Source organism: Nicotiana tabacum, chromosome 1, assembly GCF_000715075.1.
Source record: "Nicotiana tabacum cultivar K326 chromosome 1, ASM71507v2, whole genome shotgun sequence".
In the NCBI taxonomy this organism is placed as follows: Eukaryota; Viridiplantae; Streptophyta; class Magnoliopsida; order Solanales; family Solanaceae; genus Nicotiana; species Nicotiana tabacum.
In genome coordinates, this window is record NC_134080.1 from 152,031,259 (window position 1) to 152,051,756 (window position 20,498).

At 38.2% G+C, this 20,498-nt stretch overlaps 1 pseudogene; it reads left to right on the forward strand.

Moving 5' to 3' along the window:
* Positions 1–20,498, forward strand: part of LOC142164194 (uncharacterized) — a 76,779-nt pseudogene that overhangs the window by 33,810 nt on the left and 22,471 nt on the right.

Genomic DNA, 20,498 nt, shown 5'->3' on the forward strand with positions numbered 1-20,498 from the left:
TAACCGCTTTTAAATACTTGATTATTAACTATAAAATATCTTAAAACGAGTCATGTGTACGTGTACTCATTTCGTTTGGCGCGTCAAAATCATATCACGCGAACGTGTCCACAATTAATAACGCGTTATTATTATTAAGAAAGTCAGGCCGAAGTTGCGCGAACACATACTCCAAATTGATTTTTAGGATCGTTATTATGTTACGCGAACGTGTATACAATCACCATAATTTGATTAATCAAGAGCTCGCCTAAAGTATCCTATGGATATTCACGAATTGTTTCGATTTGACGAGCACGAGACTAAAGCACGTATATAAAATAGGTTACGTTAGACGTAGAGAGGGATACAAGAATGGTTGATAGATTCATTTCAAAAAGAACAGTTGATTGGCAAAATGTGAGATATTTATAAACACCTTCAAACATATGTTTCGACATGAATTCTTTGGTATGCAAAATGTTGCTACTCTTATTTTTATCAAGTAAGAAAATTGCTAATAAAACAAAGGGCTAATTAAGATAGAAGAACTACAAAAGATTGGGCATATTCACAGCACGAATAAATACAAAATCTATCCAAGTAGAACAAAATCAGAAGGAGCCAAAAGAATTTTGTCAAGAAAACCATCACCTTTTCCATCATAAAAAGAGGTAAAGATTGTTCATGTCCTCTATCACAAATCTACAAACCCAATTTACTATGAGGAAACAGTTAATAATACTACTTACAACTACTCCCAGTCGATGATAAAGAAAAGTGTGATAATTATTGAAACAAACTCCATAAATCAGTAATTCCTAACATAAGGAAAATAGCAAATCAATAGAAGAGTAGGGAATACTCAAATACTCAAACTCCATATTCGAATGTTTCGTTTTAACTCAACAAATACTCAAATATATTTAACGACCATGTAAAGAGCAGGGAAGAATCAGACATTTATATAGATGCATTTGGATTAAAATTACAGCAACTTAAAACTTGTGGAACTTTTGACCCGAAAATTTTCCATCGACCGGAGAGGACCTCGACGAACTCAGAACTCCTCGGAACTCCTCGGAAAATATGGCAAAAAACAGTGGCAAAGCACAGAGCGACCATAAAAGCAGTAAGGTTAACGGCGAGGGACGTGACTCCGCCCAAAACGTGGAGTACCCGACTCTATAGAATTAAGTTTAGGAAGCTCTACTTCTGAATCCGCCGTCACTCCCATTCCTCTCTCTATATTTCCTCTCTAGGAAGCTTTTTGGTCAGCTTTATTTTTGTCTTTTTTTAGGTCTTAGGCATTTTTGTTAAATTCTCATAAAGTAGATGATGAGCCTCCGATTTTTGAAGCTGAAGCAGTAGTCACCAAGGTTTGATGGGGATTCACGAAGAAGATAAAAATTAGGGAGGAAGTCCTTTGTGAAAATGGCGCTCCGTGTTTTTTTGGGTGTCCACGGCGCTCAAAAGCTCATGGTAGAGATTAGGTTAGGGGTATGAGCCTAGAAATTATGGGCTTGAGAATTATGGCTATGTCCAAAATTAGTCCTTAAAATGGATTGCTCGAACCCAAGTTTTATTCTTTCTCCGTGAACGGGACTAAAATACGACCACATTTATTAATTAGTCCTACTTAAATAAAATAACTGTTAAAATAAGACTGACCATTAAAACAAGATAATTTTTGGTATTTTTCAAGATTAAAAATGACTACAAAACATTAATGAACCTATTTTTGTAATTTTCGTTTTCTTGTAATAAAATAAAAGTAAAAGAGTAAAAATGAGCTGAAATAGTTATATTAGGCCTAAATTAAATATTTACATGCTAAATTATGTAAAACTTGGGGAGGGTAAAAATCACATGTCTACAGCTGCCCCTCTTTGACTGGAAATACGAAGTATTTTCTGACAAAGAACGACTAGACAAGTTTTTTTTTACCCGACCCTTATTTAGGAGACCAAAACAAAGAGGAAGGAGAATGTGACCGAGCTCTGGTATCTGACCTGCCTACATATCCTTGGCTATAAAGAAATCAGACCACGTGTAGTTCAAAAGTGAGTGAGATGATGGAGTATGCCGAGGTGGAGAGCTGGTTGAGGTGCCGTTCCGCTGAGGTTCTGGTCCACGGTCCCGTTATTACATCAAAAATCAAAACATGAAAAAGACTAGTTAAGCCTATCAACTACGAGTTAAAAGATTCCTATCTATAAGTCTTCTGAAGCTTGATCTTGAGTCTTGAATGGTTCTTCATGTAGACTTTACATTTGAACCTCGGCGCTGGTTAGCTGCAGCTACTAGCTCGTTCTTCTTTAGCTTTGGGATCAAGACCGGACATGCAGTGCTTGTGAGCTCAGTCATGTCTTGAGCAATCCACCTCTTGTTTCAGCTTCACTCCCTTTTTTCCTTTTTCTTTTCTTATTATTTTTTTTGTTTTTTTTTTAATTCTGGACTGAGATTACTTCCATTGATCATCTCGTCTGTTGACTCGCCTTCTTGTCGCGAGCTTCTGCCACTTCTAACTTGAACTGTTTTTCTTTGAGTCTTGAACTGCTTTCCCTTGAAACTCAAAATGTTTTCCCTTGTTCTCCAGGTGAGCGCTTGATTGCTGAAACTTGAACTGTCTTCCTTTGAAACTTACAACTGCTTTTCCTCGAAACTTGAACTGTTTTTCCTTGTTCTCCAGGTGGGTGCCTGATTGATGAAACTTTTTGTGTTCCCTTGTTTTCCATGTGGGTGCCTGCAATTAAAACCAACAAAACAAACGAAATTTTTCTGCCCTAGTTTGCACTAGGAAGATTTGTGAGTTATTAGCAATATTGTAAACCACTTATACTATTGATGCAATGATGAGTTAACTAAAGACTAGACTAGGATGTACGTCTCCTAAAAGTGATTGAGCTTGCGAAAAACTATAAACTAAGCTTGACTAAAGTAAAAACTGACCCTATTCTCCAGGCGGGCCCCCTGATTTCAAGAAAACTAAACATTGATAATCTTAAGAAAACTAAAAAATGACTCTCTTCTTTTTTTTTCAAATTCAGACTTCCCTTTTTTTTTTAAATTATTATCCTAGGATAAAATTTATCGGACTAGGTTTTCTATCTTAGGAGAAAGATTCATCAGAGTAAGATTTTGATCTTAGGAGAAAGTTCATCAGACTAGGTTTCTTTTCTTCTTCACTTGGTTGTCTATCTTAGGAGAAAGATTCATCAGACTAAGACATCGATCCTAGGAGAAAATTCATCAGACTTGGTTTTCTATCTTAGGAGAAAGATTCATCAGACTAAGATTTCGATCCTAGGAAAAAATTCATCAGACCAGGTTTTCTATCTTAGGAGGAAGATTCATCAGACTAAGATTTCTATCCTAGGAGAAAGTTCATTAGACTAGGTCTTCTATCTTAGGAGAAAGATTCATCAGACTAAGATTTCTATCCTAGGAGAAAGTCCATCAGACTAGGTCTTCTATCTTAGGAGAAAGATTCATCAGACTAAGATTTTGATTGGGAGGAAAATTCATCAGACTACGACTTTTTATCCTAGGAGGAAAAAATGTGAAGATAAATGGCAAGATTTTATGCACAATAGCAAGACAAATAAAGGCAAAGATTTGAGAAACTTCCCGTTGTCGGCTCTTCTCATCTTTTCTTTTTCTTCTTTTTTTTGTTTTTTTTTTGAACCACTTTTCTTGCGCTGCTTTGTTCCTGTTTCACACAAAGAAATATTTGTCAGTTTTTGAAAATGATGGTCGATTTGTGGCCTTGAGTCCTTGGCAGCTTGGTTTTTGCTCAATCAGCTTGAGTCGGCTTCAAGAGACTTTTGCTCTGCATCAACTCTAATTGTTTCACATCCGGTACCATTGTATTTCTGGCTCAATCAGCATTATCCCAACTGGAGATCTTTTCTTAGATGACCTTTTCTGATATCTTGAATGACTTCCTGCTTTTGAGCAATTTTTCTATCAGAGAGAATCACAAGTTATCTTTGCTTACGCCAAATAGGATGACAAGAGTCTTTTGGGAAGAGCCTTTGCATGAATCCTCAAGGCACGTTGACAGTAACAACCGAGTGCTGGCCAAATTTACTTTGTACAACTGAAAAGCTGGTAGCAGATTTTGAAATCTTTTCTTGCTTGTTTTGAGAAGGACTGACTCAGGGTGAAGGATATAATGACGCAAAGAAACAAATATTAACAAGAAATGCCCTTGTCGGAAGGACAGGAGGAAGAATTTTTTTTTTCAATAACTAGCCTTAATGATTATGACATGCATTTTAGACTCAACGGCCTGATCTATCAAACTAATCCAATCTTCCCTTTTACCATTCTTATGATCTTTGAATTCGGGCCTATCTGTGTCAATCCTTTGCATCAGCTTCACGACTCACTTTCGAGTAATGGTGCCCCGAGGAATTTTCACCAACAGGCCTCTCTCATTTATTCATCTCTACTTACCGTCGCCTTACTGTGCCCTAGAGGGTTTTCACTAGTAAGACTCTCTCATTTTTCTTTTTCTTTTTCTTTTTATTTTCTTACTTTTTGTGAGTAACTTGACAGTGTTATATGTCGTATGACAACCGTTGCTCATTGCATGCTTCTCTTGACATTCTTGAAGGCATATCGGGAGGCCTTTATTTGGAAGGTTTTTGGATAAGGTTGGACGAAAGACCGATATGAGGCTCAAAACAGACTAAAGATGACGGGGTTGTATACTTACAACTTTTGAAGTCGACTCTTTTAAAAATGAAATAAAATCCTTGCTCTAGTTTCAACTATTATGGATTTTTTTTTTTGAATTTTTTTTCTTATTTGGTTGGACCGAACCGTGAGGCTGCCTATGTATCTTTTTTAAGGAATCAGGTCGAACGTAGTTCAAACATCTGACCTAAACTATTTTTCATCTTTCTTTCTGTTTCTCCTTTTCTTTTTTTCTCTTTTTTTTTGCATCAGCTTCTATTTTTTAGGGCATGGACCTTTGACAATTCTTTTTTTTTCTTTTTCACTTGAACTTTCTAAGAATTGCCCCAATTTGTACTCTTGGGACATGGACTTTTATTTTCTTTTTCTTTTCTGTTTTTTTTCCCTTTTTTTTGACTCTTGATTCCAAAAGAGGGTGGTCAAAGAATATAACACAGGCTCAAAAGGGGTAGTGAAGGATATAAAGTGTTTGGATAGCAGAAAAAGGGCCTCCCAACCTTGAGAACGCCAAACATAGTATCTTTTCGTGATCACATTATTAACGAACATGTCTATCTTCTTGGTGTGTCGTGGTCACAAGACATTTTCCATCCCTTAATGTCAAACTTTCCAAACAAACTTCAATTGAGTAAACATTTTCAAGCCCGATCTTCACAATGATTTGAAGGTGAATTTTACTCGACCTTAGTTCCAAAGTATTGCAACTCTTTATTCATCCTCAAATGTATATTTTTTTTAGTTTTTGTTTTTAATTATCCAATTCTAGATTAAATCAGTTCCTAAGATCTGGCCAAAATTTTCGCATGCATGTCATGTCATTAGAACTAGCGACAAAAGAACTAGGAACAGTATGACACAGAAGGACAAACTGTATTTTATTGAGTAAAGGATGAAAGGGTTTTACAACTAAACAAGCAACCCAAAATACGAGTTACAACCCTAAAGTAACCCGAATAATAAAAATAGCAACAGAACAGACAGACAAGACTCGCACAAATAGAATGGAGGGATATAAGGGTTTGACTCAATAAAACAAATAAAATCTGGATCACAACCCTGAAATAACCCAGATAACAGAAAAATCATCAAAACAAGCTACTAAGATTCCTTCCTAATGAGGAGGGAATGACTTTTTAATTGCTAAGCTTGACATTTAGCCACAAATTTGCTCATCCGAATCAGCAGAGCCTTCTCCAATTTCAAAATCATTAACTTCGGTTAGCAAATTCCCGAAAGGATTCTCATATTCCCTGTCACCATGCATCATTCCCACAATGTGTGCATCATCATGTGCAGGTAAAGGATTCTGCACGATATTCTGGGTGTCACTGTCTTGGATCACAATCAGGTTTTCCTGGATTATCCTTTCTATTTCTCTTTTCAAATCCCGACAGCTTTCAACATTGTGCCCCTGGGCATTGGAACGGTATTCACACCTTTTAGAAGGGTCAAAGCTTCTTGCACGGGGGTCCACATGATTTGGAGTAATATGTGCAATCATGTCATACTGCTTTAATTTCTCAAACAAGCTTGCATAGGACTCTCCTATTGGTGTAAAATTATCTTTCAACCTTTGTTCCCTTCTATACCCCTGGCTTGGATGTGGGTTATAGGGCATTTGAAAATTTTGTGGAGGCTAGTGGAGATTTTGCGGTGCTGGTGTTCGCCTTCTGGGGTGTCTTGGTGGCTGGGCAACATACTGAGGTGCAGCAACAGAGTATTGAGAGTTCTGAAGTAGATAATAGTATTCAGGGGAATCATGGGAAACCTGATAAGGTTGCTCATACCTTCGAGATTCTCTCCTAGGACCTCTTCTTGACCCTGATGTCATCATGATTTATTCGTGCTTCTCATTCGTGTCACTAAAATCATCGGATTCAATTGAGACAACCTGAGTTGCGGTTTTGAGAATTGCTTGACTTATAATTTTGCCTGTCTTAAGACCATTCTCAATCATTTCCCCCATTTTGATTGCTTCCGAGAAGGATTTACCCACTGCGGACATCATGTTTTGAAAATAATCTGGCTCTTGAGCCTGAAGGAAGACAGTGATTAACTCGTGCTCATCCATGGGTGGCTTAACTCTGGCCGCTTGCTCTCTCCATTTAATGGCATATTCCCTGAAACATTTAGTTTGTTTCTTTTTCAAGTTTGAAAGGGAATTGCGGTCTGGGGCAATGTCAATGTTGTATTGGAATTGCTTGACAAAGGCCTGTGCCATGCCATCCCAGACGTACCAGTGAGACGTGTCTTGGTCCATAAACCATTCGGAGGCTACTCCCGTAAGGCTTTCCCAAAAATAAGCCATCAACAATTCTTCATTTCTTCCCGCACCTCTCAGTTGATTGCAATACCTTTTCAGGTGGGCTATGTGATCTCCATGTCCATCATACTTTTCAAATTTGGGAGTCTTGAATTCAGGCGGCAAGTGGACATCGGAGAACATATATAGATCTTTGAAGGCAACACTCTTTTGACCTGCCAACCCTTGCATATTTTTCAACCGTTGTTCTAAGTTTTTCACTCTTTGGGTCATTTCTTCCTGTACCATCTTTCGGGCAGGCTTCTCAATATTTGCAGGAAGATCAAACGAGTACGAGTGATACTCAGGATAGTGGTATTGCTCTTGCTGTGTAGCAAATTGTGACTCAAGACGAGGCTGTCATTGACCACTGGCCCATTCTTGACACATTTCGGTCATTTGCTGTTTTAGTATTCTATTTTTCTCAAACATAGTAGACTCTTGTTGAACCCTCTGACCCTGAGTCTCTTGAGCACTTGTAACAGCTTCGATGTCGATTATCATTTTTTCTTGGATCTTGTGTTTCCAGCTTACCACAAACCGACCACATTAACCTTCTTCACAATTAAAAACAAAACATGTTAGAATGGGCTCAGTCGGTCCTTATTATTATCAATATTATTTCATTTCTTCATTTTTTTTTCATTTCTTATTAATGGCGAGCGAACCTGATGTGGGTTGCCTACGTATCATGTGGGAACATGAATCAGATCTTGCGTAGTTCGGGAAAATCATGAATAAAGGAAATAAACTAACTTTTTTTTTGGATTTTGAATTTTTTTCATTTTATTTTTTCGAAAGAAAGACTTATAAAGAAGAAAGAGAATATTTTTGGGATTTTGATTCTTCTTCAAAAATTTTGCAAAGAAAGACTTCTAAAGAAAAGAGATATTTTTTTTTGAATATTGACCTCTTATTTTTGGAATTTCGAAGAAAAACTTCTAAAGAAAGAAGAATATATTTTTGAATTTTTGGACTTTTATTTTAAAATTGTGAAAGAAAGACTTCTAAAGAAAATATTTTTGAATTTTGAATTTTCTTTTCAATTTTTTAAAGAAGAATGAAAATATTTTTGGATTTTGAGAAGAAATTAAAAGAAAATATTTTTGGATTTTTATTTTTAAAAACAATTGGGGTCTTAAAGAAAGACTTTTCTAAAGAATGGAGTAAAGAAAAATATTTTTGGATTTTTTTGAAAATGGTGGGCCGGAACCGATGAGGTTTGCCTATGTATCTCACATCCGGTGAGAATCAGACCCGCGTAGTTCGCCCAGTTTTGACGGAACAAGAAAACATGACACTTGAAAATTTTGGCTCATTTAGAAATGACTTTTTTTTCTTCAGAATTTTGGCAGATTTTCAGAATTTTCTTAATACCCACCTCTCACTTTTTGATTTTCTATTTTTTTCTCTTTTTTTATTTTTTGATTTTCTTTCCCTATTTTAGAAGTCGATCAACATGCAAGCCGAAACAAACAGATGCGCAAGTACCACGTAAGATGCATCAGAATGGTCTTTTAATTTGGGTAAACCTTTCCTAGACGGACTCAACCCCTATGTTGAGTCCCCAAAATCAAATGCACGTGATACAAACAAGCGTTCCTACTAGGGATCCGGCATGAGGCTACGTTATTCTAGGTTTAAAACCTGGGTGTATTGTTCTAGACCTGGCTTACCCGAGCGGACAACTGGGGCCGAAGAGGGGGCAACGTACTGGGAGCACTAAAGTCTACCCAGCCTTGTTGCTGGCCCAACTTCGATCTATTTGGTATAATTTCTACAGAAAAAGCGGCTCACGCGAACGTGTGCACCATTTTCAGAAGACTTAGAGGGGTGGCGTAAGAAGACATTTAAATACAGTTCAAGTAATATCAAAGCGATAAATGACAATTAGCACATTAACTCCACAAAATACAGTAATATCAACAATAAAGCCAAATAAAAATCGCATTAATAAGCTCGAATTCTTGAACCCTGAACCAGAAGTTCTGGGTTCTTATCCCCAGTGGAGTTGCCAGAGCTGTCACACCTCCTTTTTCCTACCCCCGGAAGGGTATAAGGGAGTTTTTTCCAATTTAAGCGACATTATTTGAAATGAGATAATTTTAATTAATCAGAGTCGCCACTTGAGATAATTTATTTGGTGTCCCAAGTCACCGATTTATTTTTAATCCCAAATCGAGAAAATTTCGACTTTCCTTTTGAAGTCTGCGAACCAAAAATTCTAAGTAAGGAATTCTGTTAACCCGAGAGAAGGTAGTAGGCATTCCCGAGTTCCGTGGTTCTAGCACGGTCGCTTAGCAATTTATACTTGGCTTAAATTATTTAACTATTCATTTTTAGGACCTATGTGCATTTATCTATTAACCGCTTTTAAATACTTGATTATTAACTATAAAATATCTTAAAATGAGTCACGCGTACGTGTACTCATTTCGTTTGGCGCGTCAAAATCATATCACGCGAATGTGTCCACAATTAATAACGTGTTATTATTATTAAGAAAGTTAGGCCGAAGTTGCGCGAACGCATACTCCAAATAGGTTTTTAGAATCGTAATTATGTCACGCGAACGTGTACACATTCACGATAATTTGATTAATCAAAAGCTCGCCTAAAGTATCCTATGGATATTCACGAATTGTTTCGATTTGACGAGCATGAGACTAAAGCACGTATATACAATAGGTTACGTTAGACGTAGAGAGGGATACAAGAATGGTTGATAGGTTTATTTCAAAAAGAACAGTTGATTGGCAAAATGTGAGATATTTATAAACACCTTCAAACATATGTTTCGACATGAATTCTTTGGTATGCAAAATGTTGCTACTCTTATTTTTATCAAGTAAGAAAATTGCTAATAAAACAAAGGGCTAATTAAGATAGAAGAACTACAAAAGATTGGGCATATTCACTTCACGAATAAATACAAAATCTAGCTAAGTAGAACAAAATCAGAAGGAGCCAAAAGAATATTGTCAAGAAAACCATCACCTTTCCCATCATAAAAAGGGTTAAAGATTGTTCATGTCCTCTATCACAAATCTACAAAACCAATTTACTGTGAGGAAACAGTTAATAATACTACTTACAACTACTCCCAGTCGATGATAAAGAAAAGTGTGATAATTATTGAAACAAACTCCACAAATCAGTAATTCCTAACATAAGGAAAATAGCAAATCAATAGAAGAGTAGGGAATACTCAAATACTCAAACTCCATATTCGAATGTTCCGTTTTAATTCTCAACAAATACTCAAATACATTTAACGACCATGTAAAGAGCAGGGAAGAATCAGACCTTTATATAGATGCATTTGGATTAAAATTACAGCAACTTGAAACTTGTGGAACTTTTGACCCGAAAATTTTCCATCGACCGGAGAGGACCTCGACGAACTCGGAACTCCTCGGAAAATATGGCAAAAAACAGAGGCAAAGCACAGAGCGACCAGAAAAGCAGTAAGGTTAACGACGAGGGACGTGACTCTGCCCAAAACGTGGAGTATCCGACGCTATAGAATTAAGTTTAGGAAGCTCTACTTCTGAATCCACCGTCACTCTCATTCCTCTCTCTATATTTCCTCTCTAGGTAGCTTTTTGGTCAGCTTTTATTTGGTCCTTTTTTTTAGGTCTTAGGCATTTTTGTTAAATTCTCATGAAGTAGATGATGAGCCTCAGATTTTTTGAAGCTGAAGCAGTAGTCACCAAGGTTTGATGGGGATTCACGAAGAAGATAAAAATTAGGGGGGAGTCCTTTGTGAAAATGGCGCTCCGTGTTTTTTTGGGTGTCTACGGCGCTTAGAAGCTGATCGTAGGGATTAGGTTAGGGGTATGAGCCTAGTAATTATGGGCTTGAGAATTATAGGTTAGGTCCAAAATTAGGCCTAAAAATGGATTACTCAAACCCAAGTTTTATTCTTTCTCCGCAAACGGGACTAAAATATGACCACATTTATTAATTAGTCCTACTTAAATAAAATAACTATTAAAATAAGACTGACCATTAAAACAAGACTATTTTTGGTATTTTTGAAGATTAAAAATGACTACAAAACATTAATGAACCTATTTTTTTAATTTTCGTTTTCTTGTAATAAAATAAAAGTAAAAGAGTAAAAATGAGTTGAAATAGCTATATTAGGCCTAAATTAAATATTTACATGCTAAAATATGTAAAATCTTGGGGAGGATCAAAAATCACATGTCTACACCAATAAATACTGGGGGTTCCAAATTATGAAATCCTGAAACCTCGTAATGACTGTTTTATATGAGGTAGCAAGGGCCTGATGTCGGGCATGCGCATCTACTAATGGAGTCAACAATGGCACAACACTCCTTATATCTTGATCATGTTCATAAGAGATAGAAATGCACAAGCTTTTAACCTGAATACCATAGATAAGCAATCGGGGGCATACACTACTATAGCCATGAATCATAAATGTATGCAAGCTTTTGTAAAACCATGTAAAAGTCAAGCCATGCATTAAATATAATATATATATATATATATATATATATATATATATATATATATATATACATACATACATACATATCTGGGGCATATCATCACATTTCATTCCATACCCAGCCTCATAGAGGACTTAGTCGTACCCAGCCTCAGGAGGTCTTGGCTATAACCAGTCTCAATGTAACTGACCTTGAGAGGACTCCTAACATCGCATTATACATCAATCCATACCTGGCCTCATAGAGGACTCGATCAGACCCGGCCTCAGGAAGCCTCGATAGTACCTGGCCTAAACAGGACTGTCCCCTTTTTTTCGAAATCGGGTTTCAACATTTCTGGGACAACTCTTTTTTGAGAGGGTATAGAATCGAAAAAGTCGCCACCTAAGTGATTAAGGTGTGTTAGGGCACTTAGAGCAAAAAACTCATATAACCACTTTACATCACCAGAGATCGGGTAAGGGCTCCAAATTACCTTGAGGACAAGGTGTTAGGTATCCCTCGAGGTCCACAACGGTGGGTCTCGGCCGAACTTAAATTAAGTGAATTAGTCTAAAAGGGGAGAAAATAATTTGGACGATACAATATTCAATTTATTTTAAATAGGGGTATATGGGTGGTGCTAAGCTTTTTTAGCCTATATGATCATTCCATGCAATACTTTGTAACTTCTTCATGTTGGGGTGTTACTCATAGCATTAGCACACGGACTATCATCTCCTTACTACCCAATTACTAACCTTATGTTGTTACTTAAGCGCACTAGTTGAATCTAAATCGTACCTTATGCGTGCATTACCTGTCCCTTGCCTATGGCCCTGGAGGTATTAGGACCTCTATTTGGGATGGTTCTAGACCTATGTTATTTAAAATGCAAAATCTAGGCGACAATTAAAACAAGTAAGACTTTCAGATAAAGAGCAAGTGTGGGCTCACATTGACCTCCACACATAGGCAACAAAAGCACACAATTAAATCAGTAAGCTTCGTTAACTTTCGAATCCTATAGGTAAGATATCTAATGATAAAAATAGAGTATAAAGGTAGTTTTATTAAGGCTAGCATTAAGACCTATTTGTTTGCCTACTGATTTTATTCAGCATGAATCTGGGCACTTCATGCAGTAATATGTCATAATTTAGATCCAGAATCATTGTTAAGGCCTACAAATACGTTGCCTAAGTGATTGACAATAGCCATTTAATTCATAATTGAGTAATAGAATCCTATAAGCATGATTTCTATGAGCTTATTAATTACTAACCTATAGACATGGTTTCTGGATGTAGTACTGATTTTAACTCGTAATATTATAGATTTTTATTTCTTATAGGCATGCTTTCTAATTGCTGAATTGACTTAAGTCCTATAGGCATGATATCTATTTCTTTAAACCCTATAGGCATGATTTCTAGGTTTGACATTGATTTAAATCCTATAGGCATGATTTCTATTAACTGTGTACGGAGAGAAATGAAACAAATTGCCAAGAAGGACAGTTAATTCAAACAACAAGATCCTATAGGCATGATTGCTAATGCACATTTGTTGAAAACATGCATAGACCCTATGAGCAGGATTTCTAATGTACAGAATTGAATGAAAGTCCTATACGCAGGATCTCTAGTATGCAAATATAAAATACGGAATCAAGATGATTATGAAAGTCCTATAGGCAGGATTTCTAAGCATAGTATAGTACTCACACAATTCAATCAGCATAATTAAAACCTATATGCAAGGTTTCTACCTAGTTTTACCAAAAGATATAAGGAGAACCCTCCCCCAACTTTACTAAATAGCCCTAAATCTATTATTACAGACTAGAATAGCTGAATGAATTACATAATGGTAATAGTTACACAATAGGGAGGCTTCATAAGCCCAAATAAACCTAAGAACCAGGCCTTCCCACATAACAACCTTGAAGCATAATAGTAATTCATCAACAACACATTAAAACCTGGCTTCTAGTGTGTCAAAGTTCGCAAAGAGCCTCAGAGACCCCGGGCAATGCTCACACCAGAACCACACATTCAGCAAAGAGTTCATAAAAGCTTGAAAATCAGTCCCCCAGTGTGTCAGAGTTCAAAGGAGTCTCAAGGACCCTAGGCAGTGCTCATATTGAGGTGGTTGAGAACCTAAGGAACTAAGAGTAGAGGTTTTAAAAACCAGTACATAAAAAGGAATAAAGGGCAGGTTTTAAAATAGTTCAATTTCAGAAGAAAGAAAGTTCAGAACATAGAGTTGTAGGCAGAATTGCTCGAGGAAACAAACAAGGTTCATGCTTAAACACATAGTTCAAATAAGTTGAATCTAGTTAATATAAATACTTATGCTAGTATTCAAACAGTCATGGCTTAATCACAGAAGCAATTAGGTAGAAATATTTGAGTTAAACAAACAAGACATGTGAGTTAAGTAACAAGCTAACTGATTGCATGCTTATAGTGTGTAAAGTTCAGAACAGGTAAAGGGTAATAAGTAATACATGAAACAAGTTAAATCTTAGGCTAGATCATGAAAAGGATTCATATTATTCAGAATAACTTAGTCTTAAGTTAACAATGTTACTAAATGAGATCATATAATTATGTGAAGGATAGAATCATACTGAGAATTGAAATAGGCTAGTCAAGCAAGGCATAGATAATGAAAATACAAAGGCTGGGGCATACCAGTTAAGTGACAAAGAAAGTAAGTATACCACAACAATGAGATTCCAGTAAATTTTGGCCTTGGCTTTCAGCCGGCCAAAGTCAAGAGATACTTAGCACATAAGTCAGAACAAGAGAGAAAGAGAGAGCTTAAACTTTTTTAGTGAAAATCAGAGAGTTCGAGAGTTGTCTAGAGGGAGTGAGGAAGAGGTTTAACTAGTACTCAACGAAAGAGATAAATAAGGTGATAGGTCAATCGTAGACAAATAAGAATGAAAATAGAAGTAGAATCAATTCAAGGTCGGCTTCAATCAATTAACAGAACACAATAGCATAAAATCAGGCAGGTATTATTTAGATTAAGATACAGAATCAATCAATAGTCAAGTACCAGATCAAATAAGGTAAGGAAATAATGAGAACAAATAAATCGACCAAAATAAGGAAATATCAGTATCATATAGGAAGGAAAGACAGAAATTTCAGTAAAAATTTCAAAAATGCTAATTTTGGGGTAAGTGAAAGATTCAACCAAAAATAGACAAATTCAACGAGTAACAAGGTAAATAATATTATTAAAGCGAACCAAAAATGAACCAAAATCTGGTTTGAACCAGAGATCCAATACCTTAACTGAAGATACAAAAATCGTACTCACAGATATTGGGATGAACACGGATGAGAATAACTAAAATATAAGAGATTCTGGATCAGATCTGGTTCGAATCTTTCAAGATCAACTTTCCATTTGAGGCAAACCAGATTAAGTAACACCATAGATGGATTGTAGGTAAAGAAGTAAGGTCAAATAAGGCAAGGAATTAAGAAATGATTCCATTTCTAGCCTAATTTGAAAGAGAAATGGTGACGGCGGGTTAGGGTTTGAGAAGGTGAAGGGCGAGGAGATAAGAGCATTTAGGGGTGGCGGAGACGGGATAATGGGATTAGGGTTGGGTTTGGTTAAGTTAAAAAAGGCGGATGTAATGTGGACCGTTGATCTTAGAGATCAACGGTTCTGATTTAAGGGGTTTCTGGGTCGGGTGGTTTAATTGGGTAGGGGTAAATGAGTATTGGGCTGGTATATATAATTGGGTTAGGTTCGAAATTAATTAGAAAGGGGATAGATTTTAAATACCTAATTAAATCAGTAAAATAATTTATATAAATAATTAATAAATAATAATGAGACGACCAACTTGTCACGACCCCAAAACCGGACCCGATCGTGATGGTGCCTCTCGTGAAGACAAGGCCAGCCGACACTTACCCATTTCAGTTTTTAAGTAGTTAACAATGAGAATTAAGTCTAAAACATGATAAATAATCCAAAATTAAACAGTCAACAATACAAATTTGCGGAAGAACAACCCAACACAGCCCAATACCGGGGTGTCACTAGTCATGAGCATCTATCAATCCTACCACAAGTCTAAAAAGTCTATAAGCTATTACAAAATGTCTGATAAAGAGATAGAAATGAGATAAAGGGGGAGAAACACGGGTCTACGGACGCCAAGCAGCTACCTCGTGGACTCCGAAGTCTGCTGGGAGCTCTCAACTCGTGCTGGCAGGATTTGCAACGCCTGAATCTGCACACGGGGTGCATGGAGTAAAGTGAGTACTCCAACTCAGTGCGTAATAATCATAAATAAAGACTGAAAGTAAGAAATTACGTAAAGCACATTACAAGCTATAATGAAGAAGTAAAAGCCATTAAAACAGTAAATCAGTAAGGATATGTGAAAGTCATTTTAGTTCAACTTATACTTCATGAAAAGACTTTTCAACAATTTAAACAGGTAAATGACAGGCAATTAAGAAAGATAAACACATAAAGGTTCTCCCCTCGGGCACAGTATCAACAAATCCGTCCCTCGGGTAATATCTCATAACAATACCAGCCCCTCGAACAATATCTCATATCACAATGGGTACCCGCACTCACTAGGGGTGTGTAGACTCCTGGAGGGGCCCCTTACGGCCCAAGCGCAATAACCAGCAATCTTGTGGCATCATCACTAGGCTCTCGGTCTCATATCCACAAGCCATCTTGTGGCGTACATATCTCAGGCCCTCGGCCTCATAATCAAAATCAAATGTTTCCTCAAAACATAGGCCATCGGCCTTACTCAGTCAAAAATCCTCACAAGCCACTCGGGCAATAGTAAAACATGATTCTCAGCCCAAATATCATTTAAAAGATCATTTAAGTGTTAAAATAGAGTAAACATGGCTGAGTTATGAAAATAGTGGAATATAACATGACTTACTTCAAGTATAAAGTCAAAACAATAAGAAAATATCAATAAAAATCCTGAAGGGTTCAAATAGTTGGCACTAGGCCCAAATATGGTGTTCAGCACAAAATATGATAATAGCAAACAGATTTCAGTCAAATACGCGGTAAAATAGTCATTCGAGACAGACTAAGTCACTTTCCCCAATAGTTCACGACCCAATGCTCGTCATCAAGCATGTGTGTCAGCTCAATATAGCACAATGATGTGCAAATCCGGGGTTTCATACCCTCAGGACATCATTTACATTCATTACTCACCTCAATCCGGTCAAATCTCCAAAATACCAACTTCGCCAATTCAAGCCTAAATCTATTCCAAACCTCCAAAACTCATTCCGATCACGTTCCTAAGTCCCAAATCACCTCACGAAGCTATTCAACCATCAGAACTCACATCCGATCCCTCTAACACATAAGTCAACATCCGGTTGACTTTTCCAACTTAAGCTTCCTCAAAAGATACTAAATATCTCAAACCTTACCAAATCCTCTCCGAACCGAGCCAACCAACCCAATCATATATAGAATCGATAACAAAGCAATAAGAAGCATAAATAGGGGAAACGGAGCGGTAACTCATGAGACGACTAGCCGGGTCATCACATCCTCTCTAACTTAAACAAATGTTCATCCTCGAACGAGTCAAGAAACATACCTAAAGCCACAAACAGGTGAGGATATCTACTCCGCATCTCCCGCTCGGTCTCCCAGGTATCCTCCTCCACAGGCCGACCTCTCCACTGCACTTTCCCTGAAGCTATATCCTTTGATCTCAACTTTCGAACCTGACGACCCAAAATAGCTACTGACTCCACATCATAGGTCAAATCATCATCCAACTGATCCGTGCTGAAATCCAGATCAAGAGACAGATCCCCAATATATTTCTGGAGCATAGAAACATGATATACCGGATGCACACTCGACAAGATGGGTAGCAAAGCAATCTCATAAGCCACCTCCCCAATCCCGCGAAGCACCTCAAAAGGCCCAATGAACCGATGACTCAATTTACCTTTCTTCCCAAACCTCATAACACCCTTCATGGGCGAAGCCTTCAACAGAACCTTCTCGTCAACCATGTAAGACACATCTCGAACCTTCCTATCAGCATAACTCTTTTGCCTCGATTGTGCAGTACGACGCCTCTCATGAATCACCTTCATCTTTTCTAAAGCATCCTGCACCACTTGTTCAAGCAGAAGGATCTCAATTTTATGCAGCAGAGGTGGTTGGAGTTGCTTAAGGATTATGATATCACTATATTGTACCATCCGGGAAAGGCCAATGTGGTGGCCCATGCTTTGAGCCGAAAGGCAGTGAGTATATGGAGTTTGGCATATATTCCAGTTGGGTAGAGAGCTCTTGCATTTGACGTTCAGGCCTTGGCCAATCGGTTTATGAGGTTAGATATTTCAGAGCCCAGTCGGGTATTGGCTTATGTGGTTTTTCGGTCTTCCTTGTATGATTGCATCAAAGATCGACAGTATGATCATCCGTATTTGCTTGTCCTTAAGGACAGAGTTCAGCATGATGATGCTAAGATGTGACTATTGGTGATGATGGGGTGTTGAGGATGCAGGGCCAGATTTTTGTGCCCTATGTAGATAGGCTTCGGGAGTTGATTCTGGAGGAGGCCCACAGCTCGCGGTATTCCATTCATCTAGGTGCCGCGAAGATGTATTAGGATTTGAGGCAGCATTATTGGTGGAGGAGAATGAAGAAGGACATCATAGTATTTGTAGCTCGGTGGCTCAATTGTCAGCAGGTGAATATGAGCATCAGAGACCGGGTGGCTTGCTTCAGCGGATGGATCTCCCAGAGTGGAAGTGGGAGAGGATAACTATGGACTTTGTAGTTGGACTTCCACAGGCTTTTAAGAAGTTCGATGCTATTTGGGTGATTGTGGAGCAGCTGACCAAGTCCGCACACTTTATTCCATTGTGTACTACCTATTCTTCAGAGTGCTTGGCAGAGATTTACATCCGGGAGATTGTTCGTTTGCATGGTCTCCCAGTTTCCATCATCTTAGATAGGGGTAGTCAGTTTACATCGCAGTTTTGGAGGTCTGTGTAGTGAGAGTTGGGTACTTAGGTGAAGTTGAGCATAACCTTTCTCCCTCAGATGGACGGGCAGTCCAAGCACACTATTCAAATATTGGAGGACATGTTGTATGCTTGTGCCATTGATTTTGGAGGGTCATGTGATCACTTTCTACTGCTTGCAGAGTTTTCTTATAACAACAACTACCACTCGAGTATTCAGATGGCTCCATATGAGGCATTGTATGAGAGGCGGTGTAGATCTCCAGTGGGTTAGTTTGAGCAAGGCGAGGCTAGGCTATTGGGGACAGACATGGTGCAGGATACTTTAGAAAAGGTGAAGGTGATTTGGGAGAAGCTTCGTATCGCGCAGTCAAGGCAAAAGAGTTATGCTGATAGGAAGGTTCGAGATGTGTCCTACATGGTTGGCGAAAGGTTCTATTGAAGTTTTTACCCATGAAGGGTGTTATGAGGTTTGGGAAGAAAGGTAAATTGAGTCCTCGGTTCATTGGGCCTTTTGAGGTGCTTCGGAGGATTGGGGAGGTGGCTTATGAGCTTGCTTTGCCACCCAGCTTGTCGAGTGTCCATCCGGTATTTCATGTTTCTATGCTCCAGAAGTATGTTGGGGATCCATCTCATGTTCTGGATTTCAGCACGATTCAGTTGGATGATGATTTGACCTATGATGTGGAGCCAGTAGCTATTTTGGGTCGTCAGGTTTAAAAGTTGATATCAAAGAATATAGCTTCAGTGAAAGTGCAGTGGAGAGGTCAGCCCATGGAGGAGGATATCTAGGAGACCGAGCGGGAGATGCGGAGCAGATATCCTCACCTGGTTGAGGCTTCAGGTATGTTTCCTGACTCGTTCGAGGATGAACATTTGTTTAAGTTGGGGAGGATGTGATGACCCGGCCAGTCGTCTCATGATTTACCATTTTATTTCCCCCATTTCTGCAACTTATTGCTTTGTTATCGGTTCCATATGTGATTGGGTTGGTTGTCTCGGGTTTGGAGAGGATTTGGTAAGGTTTGAGACATTTAGTCTCTTTTGAGGAAGCTTAAGTTGGAAAAGTCAACAAGATGTTGACTTATGTGTTAGAGGGCTTGGATGTGAGTTCTGATGATTCGTATAGCTTTGGGAGGTGATTTGAGACTTAGGAGCGTGATCGGAATGAGTTTTTGATGTTCGGTGTAGATTTAGGCTTGAATTGGCGAAGTTGGTATTTTGGCGATTTTCAGTTGGTAGGTGAGATTTTGATATAGGGGTTGGAATGGAATTCCGAGAGTTGCAGTAGTTCCGCGGTGTCATTTGGGATGTGTGTGCAAACATTTAGGTCATTCGGATGTGGTTTGGTTGGGTTTTTGATCAAAAGCATAATTTAGAAGATTTTGGAAACTTAGGCTTGAATCCGATGTGTTTTGGTTGATTCGGTGTTGTTTGAGGTGTTTTGAAGATTGGGATAAATTTAAATAAGGTTTTAGGATATGTTGGTGCTTTTGGTTGAGGTCCCGTAGGCCTCGGGGTGATTTCAGATGGTTGACAGAGAGTTTGAGGTTTTAATGAAGCTGCAGATTTTTCTGCTTCTGGTATTTCTACACCTGCGGATTGTGGACTGCAGGTGCGATGCCGCAGATGCAAGGAATGGAGCTGCAGTAGCGGAAAGGAGCTAGGGAGGCAGAAACTGTAGAAGCGGTTGGAGGACCGCACCTGCGATGGCATAGGTGCAGATATTGGATCGCAAATGCGAAAAATGGGAAGTTAAGTGAAAACCGCAGAAGCGGTTCATTGGCCGCAAATGTGGTACTGTAGAAGCGGGAATTTGGCCGCAGATGCAAAAATACCTGGGCCAGAAGGTATAAATTGTTTCCTTCGCGATATTTGAGCTATTTCACCATTTCTATGTCAGCTTTGGAGCTTTTGGACAATTTTGATGAAGGATTTAAAGGGAACTTCATTGAGGTAAGGATTTTGGACCTAAAACTCGTTCCTATGGTATAATTTCGCGGATTAGAGCTATAATTAATGGAATTT